Source organism: Gossypium hirsutum, chromosome A12, assembly GCF_007990345.1.
Source record: "Gossypium hirsutum isolate 1008001.06 chromosome A12, Gossypium_hirsutum_v2.1, whole genome shotgun sequence".
Taxonomy (NCBI): domain Eukaryota; kingdom Viridiplantae; phylum Streptophyta; class Magnoliopsida; order Malvales; family Malvaceae; genus Gossypium; species Gossypium hirsutum.
Window position 1 is genome coordinate 72,217,809 of NC_053435.1, and position 18,594 is coordinate 72,236,402.

Consider the following 18,594-nt stretch of genomic DNA (forward strand, 5'->3'; position numbering starts at 1 on the left):
GACTATGCTAAACCTTCTTTAACAGGAACAGAGTCAAGTATAGTTAGACCTGTTATTGTTGCGAATAATTTTGAACTGAAACCTAACACAATTCAGATTATACAGCAGTTTGTTCAGTTTGATGGTTTGCAGGATGAGGATCCCAACACTCACTTGGCGAATTTTCTGGAGTTTTGTGACACTTTCAAAATTAATGGGATTTTTGATGATGCCATTCACCTTCAGTTATTCCCTTTTTCCCTGAGAAACAAAGCTAAATAGTGGTTGAACTCGTTACCACGAGGGTCCATCACTACTTAGGAACAAATGACTGAAAAATTTCTACTAAAATATTTTTCACCGGCTAAAATGGCTAAGTTACATAATGATATCTCTTCTTTTGTGCAGATGGACTTAGAAACACTTTACGATGCATGGGAGAGATACAAGGATCTGTTGCGAAGGTGCCCACACCATGGGTTACCTCTATGGCTACAAGTTCAAACATTTTACAATGGTGTGAATCCCTCAACAAGACAGATGATTGATGCAGCTACTGAAGGAACTGTCAACAAAAAAACAGCTGAAGAGGCTTATGAATTCATTGAAGAAAATTCACTGAATAATTATCAGTGGCAAGTCATGAGGACTAAACCAACAAAAACAGCCGGCGTTTATAACGTCAACTTAGTTACTATGCTATCAAATCAGGTAGAACTTCTCAATAAAAAGATTGATGGTTTACTTGGTTCTACGTAGGTACATCCAGCAATGAGGTGTGACTCAAGTGGAGGAGGTGTGCATACAGAATATCAATCCTTCAATCCTACAACCGAAGAGGAACAAGTCAACTATATAGGTAACAATAACTTTCGATCTCAAATTAACCCATACAGTAATACTTATAATGCAGGCTGGAGGAACCACCCAAATTTCTATTGGGGTGGTCAAGGGAATCAAAAGCCACAAAATCCTTAGGGTTTTCAACAACCACATTATCAACAAGAGAAAAAACCGAACCTTAAAGAGAAGAACCATCTCGGTGTTAGAAACCCGTTTCTAAAATACTGAGACAGCACTTAAGAATCAACAAGCATTGATCCAAGGGCTCGAAACTGAGATAGGCTAGCTATCCAAACTAATCTTCGAATGACCACAAGGTAGCTTACCAAGTAATACTGAACCTAATCCAAGGGAGCACCTCAACGTAATTAGTACTCAAGATAAGGAAGGATTCATTGCGCCAGAGCCAGAATTGATGCAAGAAACTATTGTAAGCAAAGGGCAAAGTGAGGTAAGTTATAAAAAAATGGTGAATGAAGAATATAAACCTCGTGTCCCATACCCTAACGCAACAAGGAGAGACCGCTCAGACGGACAATTCGGTAAATTCCTCAAGCTTTTGAAAATATTACATATCAACTTACCGTTTATTGAAGCTTTGTCGCAGATTCCAAATGCAATAAAATTTTTAAAAGAGCTTTTAGTAAATAAGCGAAAGTTGGATGAAGCATCGCATGTGGAGCTAAACGCAGTCTGCTCAGCTATTCTATAAAATAAGCTACCCCACAAATTGAAAGATCAAGGGAGTTTTACAATTCCTTGCTTAATTGGTAGTTTAGATATAAGTCATGCATTACGGGCTAGTATTAACGTCATGCCTTACAAAATGTTTAAGCAACTAGGTCTTGGGAAACCTAAACAAACTAGGATGAGCATTCAATTGGCAAATAAAACTATAAGATTTTCTAGGGGTATTATTGAAGATGTACTAGTGAAAGTAGATAAGCTCATATTTCTCGTTGATTTTGTTGTTCTAGACATAGAGGAGGATAATAACGCCCCTTTGATTTTAAGGAGGCCAACAATTATTGATGTTGGCACAGGTGAGCTTACACTTCATGTGGGAGACGAAATGATCACCCTTCAAGCTCGTAATTTTGGCAGCACATTGAACATTGAAGGTAATGGTCCACATCAATCTACTCAAACTAACAATATGACACAACCTACTTTGCAGAAATTGAGTTTGCAAGAAGTTCACGAGCCATGTTCCAGCAATGACCAAGGACACATTCATGAAGAACGAAGGCTACGGATAGAGGAGCTAGACAAATGGTGAGCACATAAACCAAGAACACACGATAAACCAAAGTTACGCCAGAAGGAGTTCGATACCTCTCCAAATAAACTTAAGGTTGGTGATAAAGTCTTACTAGATGCCGCAGATCCCCACATTGTCACTACAACACCAAATGAGGAAATCCCTCTTACGGTACTTTTAAGGTGAGTCATCTCAAGTTCGGCACTTTTAAGGTAAACAACACCCGATTAAAACCTTATTTTGATGAGATTGATAGTAGGAATGAGGAGTATAAACTCCTCAAACTGCCATGACCATTCATTGAAGAGGTAAGTCGAGCTAAGACTATAAATAAGCGCTTCTCGGGAGGCAACCCGAGCACTAACATTATTAATTTCTTTAAATTTTGGTATTCAACTCCTAACCTACTAATAGAGATCTTGAATACAGGTGTTTCCACAGAGACACGGCCAAGCACACGGGCGTGCTTAAGGCCGTGTGAAAACAGGGCAAAAGATTTCCCCAACACGGGCTACAATAAAATGCCATGGGCATGCAACATGGCCGTGGTCGAGCCTGCCAAAACAACACGGGGGTGCGACACGCTCGTGTTGAAGACTTGTGGTTAAAACTGAGAAACTAGCACGGACGCGCGACACGCCCGTGTCTAACAACCGTGGTCAAACCTCTTTACGTAACACGGGCATGGAGCTTGAACACACGGGTGTGGGAGAAGCGAACGAAGCTAGACACGACCGTGTGAACCCACACGCCCGATGAACACAGGCGTGTACTAAATGTCAGATGCGCCCAAATTTGAAATTTACAAATCACACGAGCTTAAATTGTGGGACACGGGAGTGTGCTATGGCCGTGTGCCCCAAAATCTATAAATACCCTACACTATTCACTTTCTTCCCCATTCAAAAACCCCAACCCTAGCCGCTACAACTCCACACGGCCCCTTGGCATGCCCATGCACCGCCTTCAACTTCGTTTTTGACACCCAATCTCTCTTCCTTAGCGTTTTTTTACTCTCTTCACTTTTATTTTACTTATTACTAATGCTTATTATTGCAATAATCTCCATTTCTTTTGAACTATCTTCCATTTATGTTCATTACTTTATCATTTAGTTTGCATTTTTAGTTAGTTATTATACATTGCATGTTAAATCCAGTGATTAGGAAACTTCATACCCATGATTTTACCATGCTCATTCTCATGATATTCCCATGCCAATATCTCTCATGTAATTTGCATTGTTCAATTAATTCTTATACATTTCATATTGTTAGGAAAGCTTCATTCTTTTACACATGCCATTACTACATACAATGACAAAGTCACGAAATTATTATATTAGTTATGTTGGAAATTGTATTCCTTTTACTTCGACCACTCATCAAGATGACTTGATGATTCTAATCGTAGGTACCAAGTCATCGTCAAGAGGAAAGAAAACCACTGTACCTATTTCGAAGAAGAGGAAGGGAGCGTCCTCTTCCACGGGCCCAACCGTAAAAATCCGTCACCCTCTCCTACAGTTTCCCCAAGGGCCACAAGAAGAACTGTTCCAAATATTTTGGGCCCGACCTTTAATTGCGGGCCGCTGCATCGACTGAGCTACCGTAGAACAAGTCCAGATGGTTGACGCGATTCGGGCTCTCCTAACCACCGACCCTTGGGAGCTGTTCTTCATGAATATCGAGCCGACATACCTCGAGCTCACGATGGAACTATGCTCAATGTTCCATCTCCAGACCGTAATGACAAGATATGATGATCCCGGCATGGTCCAGTTTTGCCTAGGCGGATTAATCTACTAGCCAAGGGTCCCAAAATTTGGTGCTGCTCTAGGCCTATGTATGGAGGAGTTTCGAGAGGAGAATGAACTACATGCTCTCAGTCGCCACATACATTTCTCTCCCTCGAAGTGCTAGCACACTTTGGCCCCTAGCACGGCCTCATACAATCCTAGCCATTCCAAGGCATCATGTAACACCCCTAACCCGTATCCGCTGCCAGAATAGGGTTTCGGAGCATTACTATCATTTGCAGATCACTTAAAAAAAATAAAATACTTACCGATTCAATGCATCATATAAAATAAATATATTACCATTCAATCAACAGTTTGGCACTTGTATAAGCATCAAACAACAACATTGTTAGTATACTTGCACATATCTTATATAAATTCAACATTGATATATCTATTTTCTCGACATGTCGCACTTGAGTTTAATAATAGTCTCAATTACATAATTTCCTTGTATCAACATACCAAAGATAATCATATATGTACATGTCATGAAACATATCATGCTCTTACCGTTTCTTCACAAGCATATATCATTCATTTCATTATATCAATATTTTATACTTCATCATTTCCATATGTTTTATGTATATTTATTCTGGTAATAGCTTATATCAAACTTAACATAAATTATATTCCATGTACTTATACTTATTTCGTTTATCCATTTTCATAATTATTTCATACAACGCTTTTGTACATATATTTCCATATGACCGGTTCTTGTAAACATTTCACACAACCATTTCATATAACCATTCGTCATCTGATACATTTTACCTAAATATCAATTGTTCAACAGATGTTGTAGCGTCTCCCATCCACGGTCTTATTTATCTTTGACGTGATGCCATAGTGTCTTTCAACTATGGTCTTACTCATTTTCTATCATGTTGCCATGGTATCTTTCAACCATGGTCTTGTTCTTTTCATGTCACGTTGCCATGGTATCCTTCGACCATGGTCTTACACATCTCATATCAGGTTGCCATGGTATCTTTCAACCATGGTCTTACACATTTCATATCAGGTTGCCATGGTATCTTTCAACCATGGTACTTTTAATTTAATACCTTTTCATTATTTTTTTGTTTTCATTTTTAATTGACATAGACGGTATCTTTCAACCATGGTCTTACACATTTCATATCAGAGAGCACACTCCCGCGAACCTCATCCTTACAGTGGATTACCAGTCCAGGCTAAATCCCCTGCAACGACAATTACTCTAATGAGCTTGGATCTGAATTACTAGTCCAGGCTAAATTCAGACCCTAATTCAGATTACCCGTTCGGGCTAAATCCATTTTACACATATTCTTCGGGAGGGCTATATCAGGATAGGATCACCCGTCCGGGCTAGATCCTTTTTACTGTCAATTCCTTTTCAGAGATCCATCGAATTTTCCTTTCATTCAACCGGGATTTCTTCTCCTTTTATCAAATTTATCAATGTTTCATAAATTTTCATACAATGAACATTCAAATCATATTCACATAAATAACATACAATCTCAAGCATTTAAGAATATAATTCAAGTTACACAAACTTACCTCATTGCTTGCTTGTGTTTATAATTTCATTAATCTGATATCTTTTCTTTTCCACGATCAAGTCTCATATTTGAGTCGTCCGGATCTTTATAAATAAATTTGATCGTTATTTTCATTCATTTCATATTCTAATGCATTTAATTAATGCTCTAGGCAAAATTACCATTTTGCCCCTAAACTTTTAATTAATGACGATTTCATCCTTAGAGTCAGGAAAATAAAATTCTTGCAATTTAATCCTTATTTCCAGCTATTATTCTCATATATATTGATAACAATCCATGAATTCTATAAAATATCAGAATTTTTCATAATTTCAACACTTTTCAATTTAATCCCTAAAACATGTTTTCCCCCGATCTTGAACTAAATTAATAATTTCATTCAATTTTGTAATTTAAATAATAAAATAATCCATTTCATGCAATTTGGTCATTTCTGACATGTTTACAAAATTGCCTATAAAGTTTTACTTTTATTCAATTTAGTCCCTTAGCCTAAAATATGCAAATTAGCCATGCTAGATGAATATTCATACATATTTTTCCTCCTCCTCCTCTCCATTCCACATCCTTAATGTAGATAACACACTTGTAAGTAACATTATCCATAATTTTTATTATTTACTTTTATGAATATTCAAGCTGTCTATCTGCATCATAGTCACTAAATTATTTATATCTGGATCTATAGAACTCAAAATTAATATCAAATAATTTTCCCTGAATCTAGACTCATATATATTCTGACCATAAAAATTTAAGAATTTTTGGTTTAGCCAATAAGTACAGTTTATTCTTTAAAGTTACCCCTGTTCTGCTATCTGACAGTTCTGACCCCTCTTCACAAAAAATTAATTATCTCCTCATACAGGATTCAAATGATGTTATTGTTTGTTTATATGAAAAATAAACTCATTCAGGATTTTAGAAATATAAATTTAAGCCCATAATTATTTATATTCAATTTTTTATGATTTTTCAAATTCAGAACAAAGGAACACCGAATTCATTCTGACCTTGTCTCACAAAATTCATTATATCTCAAAATTTACAAGTCCATTGCTTATACTATTTCTTATATGAGAAACTATACTCAATAATATTTAATTCCATATTTTTTTCATCTTCTAATTCGATTTCTACAATTTATGGTGATTTTTCAAAGTTAGTCTACTACTGTTGTCCAAACTGTTTTTGTGCAAGCTATTAATTACCATGTTATAACACCCTTATTTTCTTTTTCTACACCATTTCTCATCACTTTCTGTTATTTTTTCTTCACTAACATATCAAAAACATAGGACCTTATGTAAGAAAACTCTACTATAACATTATTTCCATGCTTTGTCAATAATAACAAACTTAAAAACATATTGAAATCTTGATATACTTACCTTGTTCTATTGATACTAATCTTTAACTTGATTTTCTCTCTCCTCCAGCTTCTATTTCTTGAATCCAACTTGATATTATAACTCCCCATGATCTCCTTAACATTTTTGTCTCTTGGTAGCTATGGAAATTCATTTGATTTTTGGGTGAAAATGGTGAAGTTTTGGTAAAAGGACCAAATTGTAAAGAAAGGAAAACTTTCTTTCTTCCTCTTTTTCTCTCACGTTAGTGCATGGGAAAATATGGATGAGAATTTCTCATCTTTCTTTCTTTATATATTAATAAAATAATAATAAAATATCTTATTAAAGTATTAATAAAATAATATTTATCTAATTAAATAATTATAAATATCAAAATATCTCTAGCATCATTATTACTTTCTAGATTTCTCTCTCTTCCAATTGGCCATTTTGCCCTTCATTATCTTTTAAAATTCCATCCTTGAGTCATCATTTAATTTGGTAAAATTGCAATTTAGTCCCTCATAGTTCTTCATCTATTCAATTTGGTCCTAATTCATCCATTTTCCTTAGTTTCTAGATCATTCCACTCTTAAATTATTTACACTATTGGTCCTTCAACTTTTTCATATTTACACTTTAACCCCTCAAATTATGAATATTTACTCTTGTGCAACAAAACTTTTCTCACTTTTACAATTTAGTCCTTTCTTGAATTAATATATCATAATATACTTCTCAATATTGACATAACTCAAAATTTCCCTTTTTGTCACTTTATTTCCTTATTTTACTATATCAAGGATAATATCTTACTGTAAAAATTTTCAGGGTATTACACATCAGTTCTCCCACCACCCCTGAGGTACTTACACGCTATTTTAGCTAACACAATTACAGGGAGGCGAGAGAGCACTGGCGTCGTCAACACCCACGATGTCTACTTCTTATGGTGCATGTCGCAAGGGCACGCCATCGACCTTGCCTATTTCATCACCCTTGCGATTCAAGACTAGACGGAGCGACATCGGAAGGGGGTCATCTCCATTGGCCCCTACGTGACTAGGCTGGCACGACACTTCGGGCTCCTCAACACCGCGACCCAAGAATCATCCCTCACCCTCATCGGCCAGATGTCTCCAGAAGGCATCTCGAGCATACTTAGCATGAGGATGATCGAGAGGCGCCGAGGAACCTACCCTCCCCAGTATCGTCTTGCCCAATCTACGGAGGAGGAGCCTATGAGGACATTCTTGATGATGTCCCCCCATAGCATGAGGACCCACCGACTCAGCCACCACCACCCTCTTGTCCAGTTCATGCGGCGGCTTCATATGCTGACATCTCTGAGCGCCTTACCCGATTCGAGCATCAGTGTTTTCAACGATTTGACAACATTAATGCTACCCTACAGTAGATTTGTCAACACCTCCACATCTCATCGTCTGTCCCACCTCGTGAACCATCCAGCGAAGAAGATGTTTAGAAATATTTATTTATTATTTTATGTTTTTAATTTTTATTGAAACTACATTTTTTGTTAGATTTTAGAATTTTATTATTAATTTCAGTTATGTCTTTTCGAGTACTTATTCTTCCTAATATCCCCTAAAAAGTTCCTGATTTTATCACAGTTATATAGAGCTCTTAAGGAAATCATCACATAGGAACTAAAACTCCACCGGGAAAGGTTCTCCACGACTGCCATGTCCTGCTCGACCACGACCATAGCTACCACTAGATATAATATTCTTTTGGCGTAGGACTTATGGCCTAATGAACCTCTACGACCGCCGGAGTATGCTCCTTCACTCTCGAACCGATCATTTTCCATAACTCTAATTCGAGGAATTCATCATACAGGAAGTTTCACTTCACTCCCTATCTTATTTTTATACTTTAACATCCATCTTTGTACATTGAGGGCAATGTACATCTTAAGTGTGGGGGGTATTTATTTCATTATCAGAAAAATCCCTGAATAATCATCTTGTTCTCTTGAAAAACTCTCATATTATATTTAGGATAAATTTTAATTAATTTATGATTTTGATTGATATATCTTGAATTAAAACATAGGGATTTATGCATTGATTTTTTAAAACTTTAAGACTTTAGAGAATCAAGCATGATAAATTTATTTTTAAGAATTTAAAATTATAAGTTGTTTCCCAAGTCTAGGTATTACTTTGAAATGGAATTCATGAGTCTAAACATCAAAAAGCCATAATTTATTGTGAGATTTTTTAGCCTTTTGAGCATATATTAATTCTTTCATGCTCATTTTTATTATTACTTTGAGTGCGTCAGTATTGAACTGTTATTCTAGAACTTGCTTGATTATGCATGTCAAGACCACACCATTTGATTTGATATGTCAAAATGATTAAGGCACTTAGGATTAACCCACTCATGCCATGAAAAAGCCTACCTCCACAATTAACCCCTAGTAAACTCCCTTGAGCCTAACAAACCATTTCTTGTATTACCCTTAATATTAACCTTTAACCCATTATTGTTGAAATCCCCTAAATTAATCCCTATTTTTTTTCGAGATTTGAGTTGAATGGACTGCCTAGCTATGTTTTGTTTTTAATAGTTAGTCTATATTATTTTAACTTGTTCTTAAAAAAAACTATGTATACATATCTGTAATTTCATATTCTGAAAAGAAGCTGTTGTACGCAAGTGAAGTTTAACTCTTTTTCTAGTTAGGCAATTTTTCAATCAATCTCGATTCTAACCCTTTCTTTCAGCTTCTGACCACACCCCCTAACCAAGCCTCACTACAACCCTCTAAAGACCTTTTGATTGATGTATCATCTTAAATTATAGTGGTGGAGATTTGATTTTCATGCAAGCCTATGGTAATGACTTTTCATTATTAACTATTGAGTGCTTCATTTATTATCCTTAAACACGTCGAGTGATTTGAGTGACTCTTTAGTGAGGATGTGAAACTCTATGATATTCTGAATCAAAGGTAATTACTTAGATACAGAGAGACACCTATGTTTGCATGATTAAATACTCAAATTTGAATGTTTGAAACTTTTATGTTCTTTTAGTTGAATGCTCAATGTATGATTATCAACGGGTTATTCTAAGATATCATCGATAGAAATTATAAGTTGAGAAGAATTTATTTTGATTATGAGTTGAGAATTTTGCTTCAGGACAAGCAAATGCCTAAGTGTGGGGGTATTTAATAAACTGTAAATTATACATATTTTGACCCCATGTTTAATGAATTTTATGGATGATTTCTCATTAGAATTGGTGAATTCGATGCTCCTAATGCTTTAATTTCATATTTTATACTTAGGAGAGCATAGGAGAGCGAAAGGAACGAGAAACGGGCTAAAAATAGAGAAAATGGGCCAAATTACGAAATCAAAACGGCCTGGACCTCTTCACACGGGCAGACCACACGGTCGTGTCAATCTAGAAGAATTGAAGCATGATTCACATGGGTATAGCACAAGCCCGTGCCATTTTAACAGGCTCGAACACAGCCTAAAGTAATCGCACATGGGCGTGTTACACGGGCATGTCCCTGTCGAGCCCAAGTTGAGTCCAATTCAGAAAAGGCCACTTTTGAGGGCTTATAGGCATTCCAAAGCCTATAAATACACCCGAGAACAGGAGAAAAGAGAAGACGGAGAAGAAGAGGTAAGGTGTAATATCCTGATTTTGGGCCTAGTCGGAATAGCAGTTTCGTGACCACAAAATCCGAGATAGAAATAATTATTTTATGATTATTTTGATGTCTATGATATGATTGCATGATTGTGTGAAAATTTCGTGAAGAAATTTTATGCATAAAGTGCTTAAATTGAAATCAGGGACTAAATCGAATAATTTGTAAACCTTGCATTCTGGAAGTTTCTAGTATGAAATTGTTTTGAAATATTAATTAGGAGGTCTTAAATAGCAATTTTACCAATTTATAAGTCTATGGACAAAAATTGGACATGGATGGAATTTTTGGAAAGTTTAGTAGTAAGGGCATTTTGGTCATTTAGGGGTAAAATGAATTAAAATACAATATTAAAAGCCAATTTTGCTCATCTTCAACCCCATGTCCGAATATAGCAAGGAGAAACCATGGATAGGGTTTTTCAAGCTTCCAAGCTCGATTGTAAGTCCGTTCTAGCCTCGTTTTTAATGATTTTTACATTTTTGGAGTCCCGGTAGCTCGATTAAGCTTATGCTAGCAATAATTCAACCTAGGGTTCATATTTGGAAAAATAGCCTTAGGTGAAATTTGTGTATTTTGGTGTTTTATGATAGAATATGAGGTTTTAAATTATGTTAGACAACTTGTACTACTCGGTTTTAAGTGAAAACGAGCAAAAGGGCTTAATCGATAAAAATACCTAGTAGTCATAAGTACATGTTAGAGTGAGAATTTTATGTTACCATAGAAGGGAAAAATGATCAGCATGTCATAAAACATAAGAAAATAGGCTGAAGTTTAATTTACGAGCTTTGGGGCAAAAGTGTAAATATGCGAAAGTTTAGGGGCAAAACTATAATTTTGCCAAAATATGATTTTGAGTCAATTTGAATAATGTGAGTCCTAATTAGACTATATTTTAAATGATAGAGCAAGGAAAACTAAAATTTGGGCTAAAATGGGGAAAATACCAAGTTGTGGACGAAATGGTAAAAGTAGCCATTTTCGCATACGAGGTAAGTTCATATGTAAATGTTGGTAACATAGTTATTATTTTAAATATTTTAATGTTATTTAAATGATATGATAATTATTATGAAATATTATACTGTGATAATTGTTTGTTAATATGTCAAATTATGTGATATACTTGGAAAATGTAAAATACTACCGAGTATCGGTAACGACATTCCGTAGAAGATGGTTGAGACACATGATTGGGAAAAAGGTCCCGTTGAACCTTAGGAATGGATTAGGATACAAGTGGCATGTCACTAGGATATTTGGGCATCCGAACTCATTGAGTTGAGTCCGAGTTCACTTATGGATGCGAATGTCTGAGCTCGTTGAGTTGAGTCCGAGTTCACTTATGGGCGGGTTACATGGTAGCTTGGCTACATATGTGGCACTTATGTGCAAACTTTCCATGTATCCGAATTATATTCCGATGTGTTCAACGGGTAAAATTCTACTCAAATGGAGGAATACTCGAGATGAAAGGGACGTATTGGTAAGTGTTGTGAAATGAATACTTTGAACAAGTATGTACTTAACCCTCGGGTTGAAAACTCGATATAACAACAATATGGTAAGATGATAAATGAAAATGTGATATGAATGTCTCGGTGATGATTATGCAAATGATGTTTTATGTTTGCGTATATAGTTGTGTTACTTGCTATTTGCATGTGAGCTTACTAAGCATTTATGCTTACTCCCTCCTTTTCATTCCTTGTAGTGTTGACAAGCCAGCTCAGAAATCGGGAACGGTCGGAGGCACACTCACACTATCCGTATACCATCTTGGCATAATGGCTTGTATATTTTGAGTATGGCATGTATAGCATTATAATCATTTTGTATATATGGTCTTATGATATGGTTATTGAGTGGTATGGAAATTCTTGGTAATGATTAGCCATTGGAATGGCTAATCATGATCATAGTTGGTGTTATGTATGCTAAATTGCTAGCTAATCCATGGAAACCATGAAATAGGTAAAATTTACCATAAAATAGATTCAGATAGCAACATTGATGTGAGTTTGAAAAATCATTAAAAATAGTAGAGATATAATTAGATGATGAATAAAATATGGAATTTAAGAATTATGAGTCTATTTTCATATGGATTGAACAAAACAGGTATATGAATTATATTTTATGAGATATTTGAATTTTTGTGAAACAGGGCCAGAGTGATTTCTGGATCCCCTGTTCTGACTTTAAAAATTTATCATAAATTGTACAAATATAATTAGAAGTCATTATTTATATGTACAGATTCCTTATTGAGTTTAGTTTTAAGAGAAACAAACTTCATAGTCATTGAAATTCTGTACAGATAGATATCTGATTCGTAATACACAGAGGTCAGAGCAGTCAAACCCTGAAACAGGGGAGACTTTAACTAATAAACTGTACTAATTGGATCGACCAAAAATTCTATAAAAAAATTATTAAATATATAAATTAGTATATTTTTAGGGAAAATTGACGGAATTGGATTTCGAGTTTCGTAACTTGAGATATGAATTTTTAAGCGACTGTGACACAGATTGCTAGTTTAACTAGAAATTTTAAAAATAAATTGTTTGAGCTGTTTAAGTAATGAATTAAGTCTGTTAACACCTCGTGTTAGACTCCGGCGACGGTCTTGGTACGGGGCGTTACATAAGGAATTACTCCAAGGAAGCCGATTGATCCATCTCGGAAGCCAGGATTCATCATGAAGACTGAAGATCTCTCCTCAATTTCCCTTCAGGAGTTTTGGATTTTCTTTATGTTTTGTATTCTTTATTCTTCTGAGATCTTTTCTTATTTAGTTATGAAATAAAACCCCTAAATACCTAAAGGGAATGAAACCTAAGACGAATCTTGTTATTATTTTCTGAATCGTATGATAAATATTTAACTTGTTCTTAATTATGTGTTCTTAATTCTTGTTTTGATATCCCAGGAGACTGATTCAAGACATGCTCTTATTCAGAGGAGGAATAGACCCTGTTTAAGAGTACTTTTTTCATAATTAAGCGGAGTTGATTGCGCGCCTAGAAATAGGGTGACAAGATTTTGCCGGATTAGGGTGAAACCTAATAAGGGGATCCATAGATCGAGTTAATCCAACCCTAGAGTGTTAATTAGAGAAAAGTCTCGGTTATTCAATCTAGGGATTAGACGTTATTAGTCTTGAATAGGGATAATAATATAACTTAGGGATCTCTACGGAACTAGTTGAATGAATAAATCGTCCGATTCGGAGCCAGAATAACAAGTAAAGTCTAGGTGGATTTTTCCTTATGTATTGTCTTCATTCAATCAATTTTCCCAAAAGCAATTCCCCAATTCTTTTCTCTGTGAGTTCTTAGTTTAGATAATTAGTTAATTAAAACAAAACCTCTTTATTCTTAGACTAGATAATAAAAAGACAGTCATTACTAGTACTTTTAGTTCCTTTGGGTTTGACAATCCAGTCTTGCTAAAACTATACTACTGTTCAATAGGTACACTTGCCTACATCGCGATAATAGTTAGTTCAAGAATTAGTAAATATAAATATTTAAAACCTATCACGAAACCTTGCGATCATAAGTTTAATATTTTTACTTACTTTGAATAGGGCTAGTAAATGATTAATTTGCCACAGAATCTATGTAACATCTTTTAACAGTGTGAATAATTCTAACCTAGGAAGAATGATTATTCTAACACAAGCATCTATTGTGATAACTCTTAAGACTTGCATATTTTAATTTGCATACTTAGGTAATTAGTAGTTAATTAAATTAGTAATCCACTCTTATTTTTTTGCACCATATTTTTAAACCATATTATTTTTTCATCACCAATTTCTTTAAGTTTTAAATTTTCAGAAAGAATTGCTTAACAGTCCCTATGGAGACGATACTCGATACTTATCACTTTATTACTTGTCAATGACTGTGTACACTTGCACATTTTCATCATTCCAACAACCAAGGAAGAAGATGAAGAAACGAAGAAAATCAAACATATTTGATAAGAAGTGTCCTCGGGAAGTCATTTCCCAGATATTTATAGCCTTTCACACTAAGTTATTGACCATTGCTAGACGTACAAACGTCTGGACTAGAAATGCTGCAGAAAAATAATTAATTAATTAATTAGCGGTGCCCGCAAGTATACGGGTCAAATTGTAATATAGAAGAATGTTACAACGAAACACTTAGGGAGGTATTCCAAAGATTGTACCCAAGGGAGGTTGAATTAAACCAAAATTAATTCTCTACACTAATAAGTCTAAATAGTACCGATTTAAAATTATATTACAAAAAAATCAAATAATCTAATTAACTTGAAAATTAATTAAACTCAAAATCAACCAATTTAACAATTGAAAAAAACCCAATAAAACAAGTTGGATTTTAACTCATTTCAATGATCCTAATTAACTTCAGAACTCAGGTTTTATCAAGTTAGCTATTAAATAGCTAGTTATTATATCTAGGCCTCTAACTAATTAACTAATAGACCAATACACGCTTACCTCTTCGCCACACTTTCTTGACTGAAATAAATTATGAGGTACTTGGTAAACTTATATCTCAATCTCATGAATCCTAAAGTACTTCCTACGGTTGTCACTCCCTAGGGTTTAATTGCACAGAATTTAAACCAACTAACCTGGATTCAATCCCCATTCATTCATTAATTATTCACACATTCATTTATTAAACTCCCTATAGAAATTAGCTACTCATGGATCGAAATACAATAATTCCTAACCTGATATTTAGCATGCAAAATAGCAAATTAAATAAAAGTAAGGAGTAGAGAAAGAAATCCTTTTTCGATATTGATTGAAGCTTAGAAGCAAAATCTTTTGTAACATTTGCGAAGATCACCTTGATTGCAATTGGAATCAACAACAAAATAATTAAAAACTAATATATTGAAGCCTTGGATCTAAATCGAATCCAAGTTAAAATTGTAACAAAAGTATAAAAATGACTAAACTAAAAAGAAAAGAAAACTAAACTAAACTAAAAACCTAAAAATACTAAAACGGCTCATTTGGCCAAGCCTTATCAAATGAGACTTAACATGCCTATTTATAGAGTTTATGCTCCAACTTAATTAAGGTTGCTAAACAGCCCAAAATTCTGATTAAGATACATTTTAAGAACTAAAATACCCCTAATTAATTTTTCCTGTTAGTCACTCAGTGTCGCGACACCACAAGACCGATATCGCGACACTGCCTTCATTTCCTAGGATTTTGGCTTCAAAGTCTAATGTTGCAACACTGAAAACTCTAAAAAAGAGTTATATTTCATGCCTTTAGACCTAGCTAATTGCTTGTACTTGGGTATATTTAGTGGCATTTAAGGACATTTTATTATTATTTATCATTTGCATAGGAGCTTGGATGGTGTTTACATGTTAGATGCTTTTAATTGTGTGTGAAAGGGTTGTGTTTGGTGGGTTAGTAGATGTAGGCTGTGGAGAAAGAAATAAAGGAGTGAAGGTTTTCTGAGGCAAAAGGTTGGACAGTTTTCTATCTTGAATGCCGTGGCAATTTAGAAAGATGACTGAGTCAACATCCAGCGCATACCACTCTCAGCTCACCTCTACTTGTACCAAAAAAATATGCCTAAAAAGGAAAAGATATCGTGGGCTGTTGGAGTTACCTAATGACAAAAAGCTTATAAAAAGTCGAAGGAGGAAGCACTAAGTGTGGAGATCTGGAGGCAACAATAGAAGGTGGCGACTGAGTAGAGAAGGAAAGAAGACACTGAAGGCAGTCCCTCTCAGCTACCACAGGACATTGTTCTGTTGGATTGCGAATTGGTTTGGCGGAAACCATCTTTCTAAGTTCTTCTATTATTTCTTAATCTATTCTCCCTTGAATTGAATTGATTGAAACGATGTTGGATGTTATTTTGAACTTTAATTTTAATCACCAACCCATGAGCTAAATCTCATAGGTTTGGGATTACAAGATGAAAATTTTTATTCTCTTTAATGATTTAAGCATATATTTGATTTAACCAACTGTTTCATTCAATTTTTTTTTATTTCCCAATTGTATGCGTACATTCCCTAGAGATAGATGAATGTTCAGTATGGCCATAAACTAATTCTAATTTTGAAAAGGTTGGATTAGTTGGACCGAAATTGAATGATGCAAGTGAGTATTCAATCGAATACTTGCAATAGACTCTGGACATACAGCATCATTTGTATAGAATGAAGACAAAATATTGCAGGGTACCATGCTAAAGCATATAGGCACAAGCTAGGTAACTTGAGATCTAGCTCTCGAAAGAAGCAGGTCACTTTTGGAGTAGTAGATTGAGTACAATTATGCTGAGGCATTACTAAAAGTAAGGGCAAATTCTTAGTAATCTCAACTTTACAAATCACTATCGTAGACCTTCAAATCGTTACCGCAACATCTTTGCCATAGCAGTCCTAGTTATTTATTTATTCACTCGTGTTTTATTCATAAAATATTCTCGTAATTGCCATTGCTTTTTTACTCTTGCATTTCCTTAGCATTTTCCAAAATTAGTCAGTATATATTTCACACTTATCTTTATTATTTTCATTTACCACTGCGTACTTAACTCATCTTTGCCATAACATTAATCATTATCATAACCTAACCATTTCTATACCTAATCCGATCCTTGTAGAGACGATCTCACTTATCACTTTATTACTTGGTTCGACGTGTATACTTTCACAATTCACATATCATATTCACACGTGACAGACACCACTCCTCGATGTTATGATGTTAAAGTCGTCCATCACCTTCTAAGCTCAAAAACAATGTCCTACACACTAGATAGAGCCATTAGATCATCCCTAGGCCCATGTGGCCCATTAGGTTGTTACATAACTCAAAATTGCATAGAAGCACCTATATTGCATTAATTAAACACAAAGCAATAAAAACTAAAAAATGAGATAATAACACATAAAACCGTTATAAAATAAGCTTGTTAACAGTTATAAATAAGCTTGTTAAGTGTCAGAAATACATTAATTTTCCACAACAAATTGTGGCAGATCAAACTCCCCCACACTTAATTCGTTGCTTGTCCTCAAGCAACAAGATAAAAAGAATTAAAATAAAACATGCATAAAATCAAACAGTGTTTGAGCATGTCATATACAAGGACTAGATTGGAACTATGTATGTAGGACAATGTGAACGAATATGTAACTCTAACATGATATACAATTGACACTCAACCTTCAATTTCACACACATTAGTTCATAAAATTACAAAACAAAAAATTCAATACTGTTAAGTATATTGATCCATCAGAACATGTACACAAAAAATCATTTATGCTAGAAGAAAACAAGTATTTAGAAACATCAAATTTTAGTCAATTTTCATCCATAAATCGTATCACTTAGGTCAGAAAGGTCTTTCGACTTGTAACGTTCTGTGACTTAGGTTGGTTCGAAACCAAGAAATCAGCACACAAAACTATTAAAGCACGAAAATATTTGACACATTATATTGACCCCAATACTTCCCCAATTTAACCCTTAAGCTTACCACCGTATAGCCCTTTCTCCCACTTACATTTTATCTCTAGTTCTTAAGGTATAGTAAAGTATTAGTGAATATAATCATCTAGCGAGACTAATGAGCAAGAATGAGAAATGTTTATTTTTTAGATTCATAATATTTATACTTATTAAGAATATATTTATTCCAAAATTTTAATATTTATAAAATGTTATTTAGGAATTGAATTTTGTTTAAAATAATATTAAATGTTTAAAATGTAAGAAAACAAATGTAAAATAGAAACTTTCATAATTTAAAATTTAAACTTATTAGATAGTTTAATTATATTCAGTGCTTAATTTTAATTTTAAGTAACATACTAAATAGATTTTATCATTCAGATTCAGCATTTAATTTTTTAGCACTTAATTTGTCAGTTCTTAATCTTCAATTTATCAAGCAATACTTAATTTAATATATTTTAATTATGTTCTACAATTCAAATAATAAATATTACTTTATATTAATACAATAATTAAAAATTCATTATTTAAAATATAATTAAAAATTAAATGCGAAAAGTCATGCCTAATATATGTAAGTTTT

At 34.2% G+C, this 18,594-nt stretch overlaps 1 non-coding gene across 1 annotated transcript; it reads right to left on the reverse strand.

Annotated features, from left to right (window-relative positions):
• Positions 1 to 355: 355 nt before the first annotated feature.
• On the reverse strand, positions 356 to 461 carry LOC121212044 (small nucleolar RNA R71). Its single transcript, XR_005907255.1, has one exon. It is a non-coding gene; the product is annotated as a small nucleolar RNA R71 (small nucleolar RNA).
• Positions 462 to 18,594: the final 18,133 nt, after the last annotated feature.